The sequence below is a fragment of the Euprymna scolopes genome, chromosome 29 (genome assembly GCF_053919585.1).
Source record: "Euprymna scolopes isolate OS-2025 chromosome 29, ASM5391958v1, whole genome shotgun sequence".
In the NCBI taxonomy this organism is placed as follows: Eukaryota; Metazoa; Mollusca; class Cephalopoda; order Sepiida; family Sepiolidae; genus Euprymna; species Euprymna scolopes.
In genome coordinates, this window is record NC_136510.1 from 100,913,276 (window position 1) to 100,929,178 (window position 15,903).

General features: G+C 35.2%; 1 protein-coding gene and 1 pseudogene across 1 annotated transcript in view; one reads left to right on the forward strand and one right to left on the reverse strand.

Annotated features, from left to right (window-relative positions):
- LOC145252797 (osmotic avoidance abnormal protein 3-like) overlaps positions 1–15,903 on the forward strand; it is a 2,582,558-nt gene that overhangs the window by 2,001,930 nt on the left and 564,725 nt on the right. The gene's annotated exons all lie outside the window — the stretch shown is intronic.
- Positions 2,649–2,765, reverse strand: LOC145253136 (5S ribosomal RNA; annotated as a pseudogene).

Below are 15,903 nucleotides of genomic sequence, written 5' to 3' on the forward strand. Positions count from 1 at the left end.
TGTGTATTTCACTTACCTTACACATTTTATCTATACGTTAAATCAGGAAGGAAAAAGAAACTCTGCACAATGGAAAAATGTTATTTAAGTGTAACTTTAGAATATTAATGCAACACAAATACAACAGGAATACAATGAACTAGTTAATATTTTGAGAAAACCCCTTCTGCAATTTGACAGCGTGCAATCTTTTGGGCATTCTTTGAATGCATCCTATTTCTCTTTAATTTTTGTTCAAATTGTGCGATGTGTGGTTATACGTTTTCGATAGGATTGGGGTCTGTAGATTGTGCAGGCCAATCCAAACACGAAGGAACCTCTTCAGATTGCTAACTGTGTGAATGGGAGCATTATCATGCATGAAAATGGAATTATCATCTAAATTCCGGTCAACCGTCAACATATTAATTTCTTGGTCGAATTAATTTGAACTCGCAAACGAACTATAGGCTCTTATAACGCTCCACACCAAAACTGAACTCTCGATCACCTTACAGTATTGACACTGTGCCCCTAGGATTAAATTCTTCGTTCTTCCTTTGACAGACGTACTGCCTACAATCACTAGCTAGCCTAGTGAACTTGCTTTCGTCGACCAAGATGAAGAGTCATGATCTTCATTGTGTGTGACGAAGTCCAGAAAGCGCTTCCTTTTCTTTACAGAAATCATAGGCTTGTGTCTTGCAACAATCTCTTCTAAACTGTAGAAGATAGCACTTTTTAACAAGATTACACTGTTGTTGGATTTGGGGAGCCGTTCCAAAACTGTTTCTGAGGCTTCGGATCTTGATAACATTATCTTCCATGTAAGAAGTAACTCTAAGACGACCAGATTTAGGGGTATCATAAACATTGCCGGTGTTTTGGTGCTTTTGCACAGTCATTCGTACCGTTTTCTCATCACATTTCAATCTGCGGCCGATTTCCCGATTGGCTAAACCATAAAGGTGGATATTAATGAGCTCCTGACGATCACTAGAAGAAAGTCGAGGCATATGGACTTTATATTACGTTGTATAACCTGAATCAACAACAATTACGATTAGAGATGCATTGTTGCCTAAAAAGTGGATATATTAAGCTGGTTTAAAGCTCGTTTGTTGCTGCGGAGTTTCTTTTTGCCCTCTCGATTTGAAGCTAATTTTTTAAATTGACGTGAACACTAGAATACTTTAAGTAAAAAGTCAAATATGAAGAGGTAAAATTACAGAGGAATAAAAAGCGAATCAAATGAGGTATAGGTTGTTTAAACAGTTACCTTCAATTAAGCTTAAGGTTGTGGTCTTTCTTTTTGGCAACACTATATATATATATATATATATATATATATATATATATATATATATATATATATATGTATATATGCGTGTTTATATATATGTATACGTACATATATATACATATATACACATGTATATATGTATATATGTATATATATACATGTATATATATGCATGCATATATATACATGTATATATACATGCATATATATGTATATATGCGTGTTTATATATATGTATACGTACATATATATACATATATACACATGTATATATGTATATATGTATATATATACATGTATATATATGCATGCATATATATACATGTATATATACATGCATATATATATATATATATATATATATATATATATATATATATATATATATTCAGACAGACATTAAATACAACGTAGATACTTTGCTTTATGATTTGTTTATTTTTTTTATTTTTTCGGTTTTCGGTATGAGATTTATAATGTCAAAATCGAAAATATTTATATATGTTCCATAGTTATCATGACCACTTTCGATTCGACTGCGAATCATCTTCAGGCGCTGAGGAGGTGTAAATGAGTAGGCGTGAAAAGTGAAAAGTAAAATATACAATATATTGTATCACGTGATGGAAGGTAAAAATTCAATTAAAAATCCATTAAAAATCTGACTATTAAAATCAACGAGTCAGCGGGTCAATAGTTGCAAAGCTTGTCGTTTATGCGCTACGCCAAACACTTTAACACGTTGTTGCTCATCTTGAATGCAATATTTATTATAGTATGACGATTCTTATATAGGATGCGTCGAGGATTTGTAACTTTAAAATTATTTTTGTGTAGTAAAATTTTTTAATTACCAACAAGAATTTGTTTAAGATTAGTGCGGGGACAGTTATGTTTTGTTTTTTTTATTAAATGTTGATATATGGCGCTGGCATATATATATATATATATATATATATATATATATATATATATATATATATCCCTCAAGCTTCTGACCTAAAGAACAAATGTTACATAGCCCACAATTCAAGTCATTACCTTTCCAACGAGTCTTCATTTGTTAAATTCTGATCAATAGTCACTGAGATTTGGAATATATAAAATTGCCCAAATAGGTGGTATATATATATATATATATATATATATATATATATATATATATATATATATATATATATATATATATGCTTCCTTCAGTCTTGACAGACTATGGATACCCACGGTAAGGGTGCCTGCGCGGGAAATTTATGTGGCAAGAGTTGCGCAATCTCCAACCACACCTCTCCTGATTCGACATTGTTGAATACCAGTGACAAGTGGAGGTTCAGGACGACTGGAAACAAATGCTGAGATAAGCGGAAAGCACATACAGCGCCTAGAATTCCCAAATGGTCACCCATCTGGTACTAGCCAGGCTCAACGTTGCTTAACTTCGGTGATCTGACGAGAACCGGTGTGTCAACGTGATTATGCCGTGTGTATATATATATATATATATATATATATATATATATATATATATATATATATATATATATATATATATATATATATATATATATATATATATATATATATATATATATATATATATATATATATATATATATACTTGTAGTCAAATTGAATGTTGAAATGCTCATATCTTTTGTTCTATGGGACGAGACTGCATGAAAATTTGCAGGATTTTGAAGATTATAATACTATGCTATGGTTAAAATTTTATGACAATTAGTAAAAAAGAACCTATATTTTAAAACCAATAAAATATGCCCAAATTTTCCTACATCTGTATATATAGTGTCCTATAAGCCAGCTTCAGTTTTTCTGGTTTGGGATGAGTTTTGCTTTTTTTTTTTTGCTTTTTTTTTTTGCTTTGTTGTCTCCCCTGTAGTCTTGTCAGACCACTAATAATATGCATATCATTTGTCACGAAACCATCCAAGCTTTTATCATCATTTAAACGCGGTAAATAGAAGAAATATAAATATCTTCATGAACTTGTTGTCAATGTCTAATTGAGTCGACGCAATTACGCCTTTGTATATCTGCAAGCTAAGTTAGCTCTTTATCACGCCAAGCACAATGGTTCAATGCAGATAAAAATTCTAACACTTGATTCGTCCAGTGTACACCTGAGCCTTCTGTGTCTTCAATTGACACTTGAAGGTAGACAATCGTTCAGAATAGTGAAATCAAAAGAACGGCTTCTTGTCGCATTCTTTCTTGTTTCTGAACAAATAGATTCTTCTGAGATATCTGGTTAATTTATCAAGTAAGCTGTTTAATCCATAATGACTGTTTCTGAGAGCAAAGTAGAGTATCTGTTTTTTTCTCATTAAGTGAAGGAGACACATTATTATTATATATATATATTTTTTTGTCCCAATCCGGTCTACCCCTTTTTGGGGGAGCTGAATTTTCCCCCATCTTAAAAACTGAACTTATGTCTAACTCTACCCTCGGGGGTAGGATTAGAGAATATGGATTCTGTGTTTCCGGTTAATTTTTCAAGTAAGGTATTTAATCTACAATAGGTGCTATCAGACCAGGCTGTCTGAAGATACTGGCTTCCTGACCAAAATTGCACCAAACATTGTCATTTTCCTTTTCTTTTACAAAACCAAAAAGAAAAACAGTTTTTCTCTACAAAATAACCAAACTAAACATCATAAATAAATATTTATAATAAGGTGATTTTCTAGTGACACATTGCCAAAAGGAAAGAAAAAGAAAAAAAACACAAACTGATTCCATGCCTGATGAAGGTGTATATCGTCGAAATTAAGGTGATTTTAAACTATATAAATAAATATATATAAAAAATTAAAGCATAAAAGCTTTTACCGAACTGTCCGGATCCAGTATAAAGTAATCCGAAAAGGCTTGGTAGTCCATAAAACAAAATAACCAAACCAGACTAAACTGTATTAGAGAGCGGACGCAAGTTTGTACAAAAGGCGAAATGATGTCACCGTAAGGATAAAGAAAAATATAATAAAAAAAGAACGTGTGCAACAGACAGAGGAGAACTTCGGGAGCATGGTCAAGAAAACGTTCGAGAGCATGTTCAAGATTACATTAGAGACATGGATGACGTTCGAGTGAACAGTTCAGAGAGAATGAGCATGACCACGTGAGAAACGTCACAGCTTCAACGTATGACGAGAGAAGGAGAAAATAAATGTCATTATTACAAAAAAACAAAAGGAGTCGAGTTATTACTTGTCCTATGTTCTTTGCGACGTAGACTGCATACAACGTGTTGGTTCCATGTGTAAATATGTGTACAATGGCACAAAACCAGCATCTGCAACAATTATACGTGGTGACTCTGTGTTTCTCTCTGTTTAAGTATACAATTGAAAACAAAACCCTATGCCATTTCAAACACAATTTTTTCAGAGGAATACAACTGTGATATCAATTTTGTATTATTATTTTTTCTTTTCGTAATAATATTGTGGGGTCTGCGTTCGCGCCAAACACCCTTAAACAGAAAAAAAGCATTTTGCTTTATTCTATTTATAAAACTGAAATCATGGAAATTCAGTTCGATGTAAGACACAAGGAGGAAGAAAGAAAAGTTCTTTTCAGTGGTGGTAGAGGTCGAGTTCTTGCTGTGAATCTTTTGCAAAGTAGAACCAGAGATTGGAGCTGAATCGAACCCTTACCATAGAAATAACGATAGTGTAGTGACACCTCTTCCATAAGAAAGGGGCTGTAAAGAACAAGAAAGAACAACAACCACTAGATTGTGAAACCGATTTTATACCCTGTCAAATCATGAATGCTCTGAGAGCCACTTCCCAAGATGTGATAACAGTGCTCCATCCAACCCTTATCCCTGAGTGGCTTCCGGGCCTTGATAAGTGGTGACCACCGTGTAAAAAAAAAAAAAAAATCTTGAGATGTCTCTATGTTTAACATAACTAGAGGATTGCTTCAAGACTCAGGTATTTTCTGGAGCCGTAGCATGATGTAACCATTTTTCCAGAAACCTTAGCAACAGATTGTATATACGTCTTACACTTGTTTTCTTTAATTTGGTTTCTTTTAACTATTGTTCTTATTTTGAGTTCTATTTTCATAATGTCGATGTAACCTCTGATCTTCTTCAGGTGTATCTTGTCTTACTAGAGAATCTTTCTATCGAACTCGGAAAACTGCACAGAATTTCAAATCTGAAAATGGTTAGAGGTTACATGGACCAAAACGTTGTGAAAATAACACTCAAGATGAGAACAGTAGTCCGAAGAATCCAAAAAATACGAATAACCAATCTCCATCTCAAAACTTCGGGAACATCATGTCTTCGATTTTAGATCTGGAGCAAACGTCAATCATAGAAACTTATTGAAACTAGTCAGAACATTGCGGAAATAGCAATGACCAATATAAGGAATACACGAATCCAATGAGTAGATTTACAATCTAGGCCATGCCTGATGGTCAATCAAATATTGGTAAGTTATAAATGGCCCGTGAACGTATTCATCGGTGCATATGCATGTCGGAGGAAGAGGGGGTGCATGAAGTGCCATTTGCAATTTGTTGACTGTTCGTTGAACGCTTAACAATATCAGCTGACTACTTTGGTGTGCCACGATGAATTAGAAAGTAATTAAGAAGTGTCACACTTAATTCTGAAAGTTGATTTGCATATGCACTCATTTAGAATGCGTGCATATGCCCCCCTCCCTCCCTATTTATTTCTCTTTTGATCACGTGTTTGCTTGGTAGCAAATGCCATTTTCTGGATATCCTACTATTGTCTTTAATAGCGAAATTGTGCATATTACAAAGGGGAGACAACTCAGTGGCTGACATGATGACGGAGGTCAGATGTGTGTGTGTTGGGATCGGATTGAGATATGTGGTGACTACTTTTCAATGGTTGACAATCTTGACTGTTGCTGTCTGTTGTTCAAAGTCAAATTGACACAAGAACTAACACAGAACGAAGCAATGTTACTCCAGTTGAATTACGCCATACTCAGCCTCTTAATGATATCCATCTTTTTTCTCTTGTTTCTTTTTAGCAAATTATTTTATTATCTCCATTTTGTTTTTGGCGTATCTCTTGTCCTTTTCTCTTCACCTTTTTAGAAAAAAATATCTTCTGACTTTTTTTCTTTTTTTCTTGTTAATTATTTTTAATTTTAACATTTTTTCTTTATTTTGCAAACTTTTTCTTCCCTATTGCCTTTCATTTTTTTCTTTCTTCTTTCTTTCACCTTTCTTTCCTTTACTGTATTATCTTGCTTTCTTTCTTTGTCTTTTTTTTCTATTTTTGTTTTTTCTTCTTTATTACCCCCCTTATTTCTTCATTTTTCTTTCTTCTTTCCGCCCCCTTCCCTTCTCCCCCATTCTTCTTTATTCATCTCAACTTCTTTACGTTTCTTTCTTTTTCTTCTCTTTTTTCTTCTGCCTTTTCCTTTTTTCGTTTTATTTCTTTTTCTTACAAATTATTTAATCATTTCCATTTTGTTTGTATCGTTTACGTGTTTTTCTAGTTCATTTAAAATGAGTGACTTTGTCCTCTCCTCTCTCTATCTCTCTCTCTCTCTCTCTCTCTCTCTATCTTTTAATTGCACGTTCACTTGTTAGCAAATACCATTTTCTGTAGATCTTACCGTTGCCTTTAATACTAATAACCAAAATGTACATTTTCAAAAAGAGGAAATATGTGGTTGACATGACGACGGAAGTCAAAAACATACATTGGGCATCTTGATGCAGTTATTTCTGCTTAAGTAAAAAGTCTTTTCTGTAATGTTGCCAAGACTAAGTTCGTTTCTTTTAATATTTACAAGAAACCTTCTCAACCATCAATAGCTATGTCTAATAATACATTACCTGAAAGTACTTGTTTCAAACTCCTCGACTTAACATTAACACGAAACATAGCTGGAACAGCTACATCGAGGGTATTGCAAAGTCTGTTGCGAACAAGGTGGGCTCTCTCTACCATGTTAGAAAGTTACTTACGCCTGAAAGTATCCTGTACACCTACAAGGCCATCATTCGCTCATGTATGGAGTATTGTTGCGATGTATATGCTACTAATTTCTCACTCCTGGTCAGAATTAAAAAATGATGTTAAATTTGAACTCAACCTCAGATCAAAAGTCTCAAACTCAAATTCAACTGTTCTCATCTCTCTGCACTTTCCACACTGACCCCCAAAATAAAGAAGACGGCTCTTTTATAGAGAGACACAACCACATCTCATTTGCATACACCATCCCCCCTCTCGTCACATCACGTGATTTTCAGTCCATAAATACCAAGGGGGCGGCCATTTTTATTTTCTCTTTTTTTTTCTTTCCTAACACGAGCCGCACGATGCATGAGGTAAGGTTCTTTACTTTTAACCACAGTTGCCAACCTGATAGGTCCTGAACTGTTAAGTTAAGGCTTCTCTATGAAAAAAAAGACATGATAGAGGCAAAAAAAAGTCTTTATACATGAATTGTGGAAGTGAGGCGAAATGATAAAAGCAAAGATGCGGGCATGCTGCGAGCGTAGGAGGTGAGTATATATATATATATATATATATATATATATATATATATATATATATATATATATATATATATATATATATATATATATAACAGATACATCCAGAGTATTGCTCTTTCCCTTTCTGTTGATTGCATGTCCAATTGGCAGCAAATACCATTTTCTGAATGATATCAATCTTTTTCCTCTTCAAATTGCTTTATCATATCCATGTTGTTCTCTTGACCTTTTCTCTTCAACCTTTTAACATTTTTTTCTTCTGGATTTTTTTTTTTCTTATATCATCCACGTTCTTATTTCTGTTCTTTTTCCCTCCTAATTAGTTTTTATTTTAACATCATTTTTCTTTATTTTGTGAACTTTTTCTTTCTTATCGCCTTCCGTTTTATTTTTCTTTCTTCTTTCTTTCCCTTTCTTTTCTTTACTTAATTTTTTTGTTTTTTTCTTTCCTTTTCTTTTATTGGTTATTTTTTTTTTTACTTATTTTTTATGTCCATTATTTTTCTAATTTCTTTTTTTTCTTTCTTTTTTCCGTCTCCTTTCTTTCTCTCTTATTCTTTTTTTTTATTTATTTATCTTAACTTCTTTACAGTTCCTTCTTTTTCTTCTTTATTTTCCTCTCTCGTTTTCTCTTCTTCTACATTCTTTCTTTTTCCTCTCTTTTAAAAATTCTTTTCCTCCCTTTTTTCTTTCCTTTGTTCCTTTTTTAAATATTTTTTTGATAATTTCTTTCTCTTCATTCTTTGTCTTCGATTTCATTCCTCTCTCATTTTCCTTTTTTTCTCTTTTTTTTACCTTTTTTTTCTCTTTCATGCTCGCATTTTCTTCTTTTTTTACATAGGCATCACCACTTATCAAGGCCCAGAGGCCACTCGAGGATAAGAGTTAAAGAGTATACAGTAGTCAATTGGACAATATAATAATCGTTAGTAATGGCAATTCGGTAAATTTGTTAACTTAAGTGGAACGGCTCATCAAGAACTTGTTTACGTTGGACTTGAAAACAATCATATTGTAGTCAGCTGGAAAGCAGGCAAACGGAACTTTCTTACTTTCATTAATCTTCTGTCATCTTTTTTCTCTTTCTTTCTTCTATTCTTTCTATTTATTTACTTCTCTCTTTTCTTCTTTGATTCTTTTCTTGTTCCTCCTTTCCTTTTCTCTTCCTTTCTTTATTTCCTTTTCTTTCAATTTGCTTTCTTTCTTTTTCTGTTTCTATTTCCTGGTCTGCTCACAAGGGTAAAGTTAGACATAAAGTCGGTTTTTAATGTGGGGGAACATCCACCTCCCAAAATTGGAACAAAAATAGAAGAATTTCTGCTTTGTTGATTGAGGAAAGAATCGACTAAGTACAGCATCAGAACAGGAGTTGCTAGGAAAACCTTATCCTGCACCGACAGAATTCACAATAGACTTCGTAGCCTAGTGGGGGATGCCCTTTTCTCTTCCGTGCAACCCCTCTCTCACAGAAGAGACATTGCAAGCCCGTCTCTCTTTTATCGTTATGTTCATGGCAAGTGCTTGTCTAACCTCCAATCTATGGTCCTCCCTCGCCAAACATTCACGGGAAACACTTATTTGTTTGTAAACACTATCAATAGTTTCCCCCACTCTTTATCTGTGCCTAAACATAAACGTACATTCCATGAACAAAACTTCTTTTTAAGAACTGCACACCCCTGGAACTCTCTTCCGTTTACCTACTTTCCAGCTGACTACAATATGACTGTCTTCAAGTCCAATGTAAACAAGTTCATGATGAGCCTTAATAATCCAATTTATCAAATTTACACTTCTAACGATTACTGTGATATTGCCCTTTTGACCACTGTACACTCTTTAACTCTTATCCTCGAGTGGCCGCTGAGCCTTGATAAGTGGTAATTCCTTTGTAAAAAAAGAAAAGGGTCCAGGCTTCCTCTTTCTGATCGTCATTATTTGTTCCTTTCTTTCCTCTGTACTTTGTTAAAACTCGTTTGTTGCCTCTTCCCCCTCCCTCCTCCTCCTTCTTCATCTTCTTATATTTCTCTGCCTCATTCTTATTTATTCCTCCCCCCCACTAAAAAAACGGCAATTTTCTTCCTTTCTCCTTCTTTTCTTCATTATATCTCCCCTTCTTTCATTCGTTTTTTCCTTCTCTTCTGTGCTTTCACGTTTACAAAACTCATTCTTCTTCTTTTTCTTCTTTTTCTTCTTCTCCTTCTTCTTCTTCTTCTTCTTCTTCTTCTTTCATCTCCTCATAAACCCCTTCAGCATCATCATCATCATCATCATCATCATCATCATCAGATTCTCCTTCTTCATCTTCTTCTATTTCTATGCCCCTTCCTTATTTATTTATTTAAAAAAAAAAAACTCCATCTTATTATTTCACCGTTTTCTTCCTCTCTTCATTTTTTTGAACGCATACACAGAACTTGCCACTATTTTCGAGTATTAATTCTTCAAAATTAGTTCGAGAATTTTCATTGTTCTTGCCTCATCAGTGAGCCTCTTTTTCAACCAATCAAAATAGCTGACTCGGGTGATTTTTCAAGCTGTTGATATTATTATATTAAGATTTCCAGATGCGACCTTGCATCTCTACGGCAGGCTCTGTTCCTCCGTCTGTCACGCTTAAGTTTTATTTTTAATAAATCTTAATATCAACACAATCATGGCGCTGCCGCTGGCTGTCCCAAAGCCGACAGAGTCGAGGCCATTATTGTAATGAACTTTATCCTGCTGTTCGCGATATGTCGCTGGTCTTGTATACTTTCAGCACTCTCCTAGGCTTCTTTCTTTGAGAAGGGGTTAGTTTATTGCTAATTGCCTTTGGAACCCCTATCAGGGAATGCCAAGACATTTTTTTAGGTCAGAGTGCTTCTATCTATAATTCACTAATTCACAATTATTAATCTTTTTACTCATATATATATATATATATATATATATATATATATATATATATATATATATATATACACGCACACACACACATACAGGATGACCCCCCCCCAAAAAAAAACAAAAGCAAAATGGAGGCTATCTAGAACATATGCTGTAGAACGGAGAAAAAAAAAGGCCAAAGACCCTAGTGTTTTGATGTGATGTTTTGAATATAATAAACTAGTTATGACAAAACATTAAGAATCGGGGCCTAATTAGAGCTGAGGCCCGTTTTCTTTTGGTCACCCTGTATATATTAATACGTAGTATCTTTAACAGATGTGCGTACGTACGTGTGTCACAGTTTCCAGATTATAAATTATTTGATCGGGAGATACTATTTATTAAAAAGGAGGATAGAGACCTTCTACGCTAATTTAATGTTCGTAGTATGTTATCGCCTTCTATCCCTCTTTTTAATAATTAGGATCTCCCGATCACCGAACCCGCAATGTAAAAGATAAAATAAAATAAAATAAATAAATAAATAAATAAATAAATAAATTTTATAAAAAAAAATTATGTCGCTTTTAGGCCGTACGTGACACAACACTAAGACGGGGCCTAATCAGAGTTGGGGCCAATTTTTTTTTTTTGGGGGGGGCACCCTGTGTATGTATATATATATATATATATATATATATATATATATATATATATATATATATATATATATATATATAATCTGTCGGTCTGTCTGAATATTTTCAAACTCTATCTCCACCGAAATTAAAAGTCGCAGAGCGGCGCTAGGGGCCTCAAATGATTGGATTGGATTGATTGCGGACCTTTCTTTTATGGATCGTTAGCCAGTCAAAATAGTTTGTAAGGAGTCAAAAAGGGGGTCAAAATTTAAAAAATCGTTACACATTTTATACGTATATTTTAGTTTATTGTTTATTTTTAATTCAGTTCTTGTGTGTATCACGTTAGTACAGTGGTAACGTCACTAGTTTTGAATGCTAGAGTTTTACTTTCGGTTTCGATTCTAGCTCTGGCATCCAAATACATTTTTTTTTAACTTTCGATTTTACCAGCAGCCAACCACCCCCGCTTATATATATATATATATATATATATATATATATATATATATATATATATATATATATAGCCTGGGTGCCCGGCGTTGCCCGGGTATTTGAAGGTGTGTATTGAGCAGAAAAAAAAAGTGGTAGTAGGCAGGGAGGTTCGAACCCGTACCGTGAAGGTGGAAAAGACCGTGAAAAAGAAACGTGGCGCTGGTCTGCTGCGCCCATCGCCAAACCAGAAGTGAAGAATGTTTAAATTAAGGCTAGTCAATCGAAAAGAGGGGGATGACTTTCGAAAATATCGGCGAAAAAAGCGACCCCTCCCTGTAGAAAAGTGTCCAGTCGAGGTTGAAGGAATGAATGTTTTTAGCCAGTGTTTCGATATTTGTCGCCCGAAGGGTCGAGCTTCAAAACAATACCGATCTCGTGAAAATCCGTCGACTCTGTCGAAAGTTTTGGCGAAATACACCTACATACATACATTTAAACAGACAGGTGAGATTTATACTATAGATTGCTTAAAGTGTGTGCACTGATTGGATTTAGCTATCAGTTTCTTTTCCTTTCGAAGGCGTTAAAAAAAAGTAAGTGTTAAAGTTTAAGCTATTCTTATTTAAAATATTTTCCTAACACGATTTTAACTAGGCTTTCATGCTCAGCATAAAGATCCCCAAATTAAAAAAGGATGCATCTGGAAAAAGTAAGAGGTTACATCGGCTGAAACGATATGAAAACAACCAAGATGAGAATAGTAGTAATTCAGATAATATAAATTGTCACATTATCAGGTGAAAAGCGTAATTTTTTGTTTAGGCTGGCTCTCCAACTTATCAGAAAATTCACTTTGCGAATAAAAGCTGTTGCTTTGTTTACCAAGGGGGGGGTCAGTTTATGAGGCTGATAAGTGAAAGTACATGTAATTAATGCCGCCTTCAAGACGGAAACTTCCAAAATCTACGAGTTCAAAAGATGATTCTAGCTCTGGCATCCAAATACATATAGACTTACAATAGACTTCGTAGCCTAGTGGGGGGGATAACAGAGCGCATATGAGCGCGTATGAAAACACCAGCAGCCGAAAGATGAATGGCAAGCGATTGTATTAGCAGCAGGGGTAGCGTTTCAACGCCTATGCAAATTGGCAAGCGTGCGCCGGCTTGCATCTGAAGAAAAAGAAGAAAAAAAAAAGGATTCCCACGTGGTCGAGGGGGAAACAAAGTCGGCGGCGAAGGAGACGGACATGTGAAATGAAGAGAGAAGAAAGAGTGCGATCGAAAAAGATGGACGTACAGGAAATGGCTGTCTACGACCGGCGGGTAGTGAAGCAGAAGTGAAAACCTTTCAAGCTGGTGTCAAGATAGGGAGAAAGAAAAACGGTGATAAACAACTTATGTTAAAAAGAAAGAAAAGCCGCGTCGGATTTATTTATTTTTGTTTGTTTATTCCTTTGCGACGGTACCAAACGGCATGGGGGTCCAAGAGAGATTTGAACTCTAACGAAAACGGTTCGAGCGTAACCGCCAGGTTATACTCAGAGATAGTCAAATTGAAATTGAATTAAATTATAGCCCATATTAAGAGCCCTTATCATAGCAGTCGTATTCCAAAATTCATAATGGTCAGTTAGTTTAGGAGTGAATCCTGTACGTACATACATATAAATATATACACATACCTTACTTTATATATAAATAGAGATAGACCCATCCCCCTACCCGTATCTTTGTGGTTACAACTTTGTGTGTATACGTGATTCATGATAATTGCGTATTGAATCATTATTTTTTTATGAACGAGACCTATGGAAATTCCACAGCGGCGTCTTTCATATGTAATATAGTGCTGCTAGGCATATTATGGACGTTCAGTGTGAATGGATACCCCATGATATTTTTGGAACGCAGAGATAGATCTGATACAAATTGACGGAAGCTATCCTAGCCTAGTGGGTGATACCCTTTTCTCTTCCATGCTACCTCTTTCCCACAGGAAAGACTTTGCAAGCTTGTCTCTGCGTTATAGTTATTTACATGCCAAGTGCTCGTCTGAGCTCCGATCTATCGTCCCCCTCGCCAAACTTTTACGAAAAACACTAGTTTAGTTGAAATCACTATCAATAATTTCCCTCACTCTTTATCTGTCCCTAAACATAAACATATATTCCATGAACAAAGTTTCTTTCTTAGAACTGTACGTTTGTGAAACTCTCTTCCGTTTCCTTGCTTTCCAGCTGACTACAATATGGTCGTTTTCAAGTCTAATGTAAACAAATTTTTGATGAACCGTCTCCTTAAGTAATCCAATTTACCAAATTTCATTATTAATGATTACTATGATATTATCCCATTGACTACTGTACACCTATTAACCCTTATCCTCGAGTGGCCTTCGGACCTTGAAAATTGATGATCGTTTTGTAAAAAAAAAAATGCATGGCGTATTTACCAATGTTTTAGAGGCTCAAATCTAAAGTCCCACACTATCATATATACGGCATTATCACGTTGACACACCGGTTCTCGTCAGATCAGCAAAATAAAGCAACGTTCAACCTAGCTAGTACCAGATGGGTAACCATTTGGGAAGACTAGGCGCTGTATGTGCTTTCTGCTTAACTCGACATTGTTTTCAGTCTTCCTGAACCTCCACTTGCCACTGGTATTTATAAACGCCAACCCAGAAGAGGTAAGGTTGATGATTGCGCAACTCTTGTCACAAAAAATTCCACACGCAGGCACCCTTACAGTGGGTATCCATAGTCTGTCAAGATTGAAGGAAGCCATCTACAATATCGGCCAAGCCTCTATCTCATTGTTGTAATGTTGCATCCCTGTGCCTGTTTTGTCGGTACTTTAATGGAATGTGCTCTGATGAACTCATAGCACTTGTGCCTCCTCGCCATATATACCTCTGATTAACCCGACAAGCAGCAAAATTCCACCCCTTCACTGTTGAAGTCCTTAATCTTCTACTCTAATAGTTTCTTCCCTCGGACTGGTAGACTTTTGTATTCTTTCTCTGTTTTCCTGACTTTGCTAGTATGCAGAAGCTTAAATGTAATGTGAACAAACATCTTGCTGCTCAATTCCCCACAGTCCGCTGTTAGACACGACCCCTTTATGCACAGGTGCCAAAGAGGTTAAGAAAAAAAAAATAAGTAAAACGATTTCCGGACAACGCCGGGTAGGTACAGGCAGTTTTATATCAGACTAAAAGAGGTATTAAACGTAACGTTAAATTCCTTTAAAAAATGACGTAAAAAACGAAAAGAAACTGAGACACGTGCGTGCGAGTTTTATGTTTTTTTCTAAACAGTTCACTTCTTGTAAGTAAAAGAACTACTCCAGCTGAAATCGAAACCAAAACCTAAAGACAGTGAATCAAGTACGATAACCATTAGGCCAGCTTGACACGATCTTTAAAAACTGTTTTCAAACCTACTTATTTTTAACATAATGTGAATGATTCAGGCACACACATTCGTGAAACAGTTGATAAACATATAAAAATCTGATGACTCCCCATCATGTACCAATTTTTAAATTTTGACTCCTTAGCATCTCTTTTTTTCCGGATGAAAACTGATTAAAAAGTTTTCCACATGTCTGAATACCCTATATACCAAACTTCACACGTGCTTTTTAAACATGGAACGTAGAGGGCGATCTTATATAAATGTACGAAAGCTATCTTAGTCAGCCATAAAGTATAGATATACTGTACGATGGACAGATATGTCGGAGGACTTATTACATTGTGCTTTAATCTTAATGGAGACAACCGAGTGGTCGGAAGATCCCAGTGAGGACAGCATAAAAGATGAACATTGCTCAGGGCAAGTTGTGAGAAAAAGGTTTAGAGACTTGCATATTGACCATCAGTGTCGGGCACACGGGTGGATTCGTGAACAAACTGGGTTAGGTCATAAGCAATAGAGAAATCGTGACAGAACATCCCCTCATCATCTGTCTTGTTTGAGTGGGCTAACCATTCCACATTGTGAACACTGAAGTCTCCACAGACGTGAATGTTAGCTGAAGGATGAGCAGACAGGATATGGTCAATTTTCTAAGATATGTCCTTATCTAAGTACTCTGGTTAATGTGGTGTCAGAATATATCTGGTTATTAC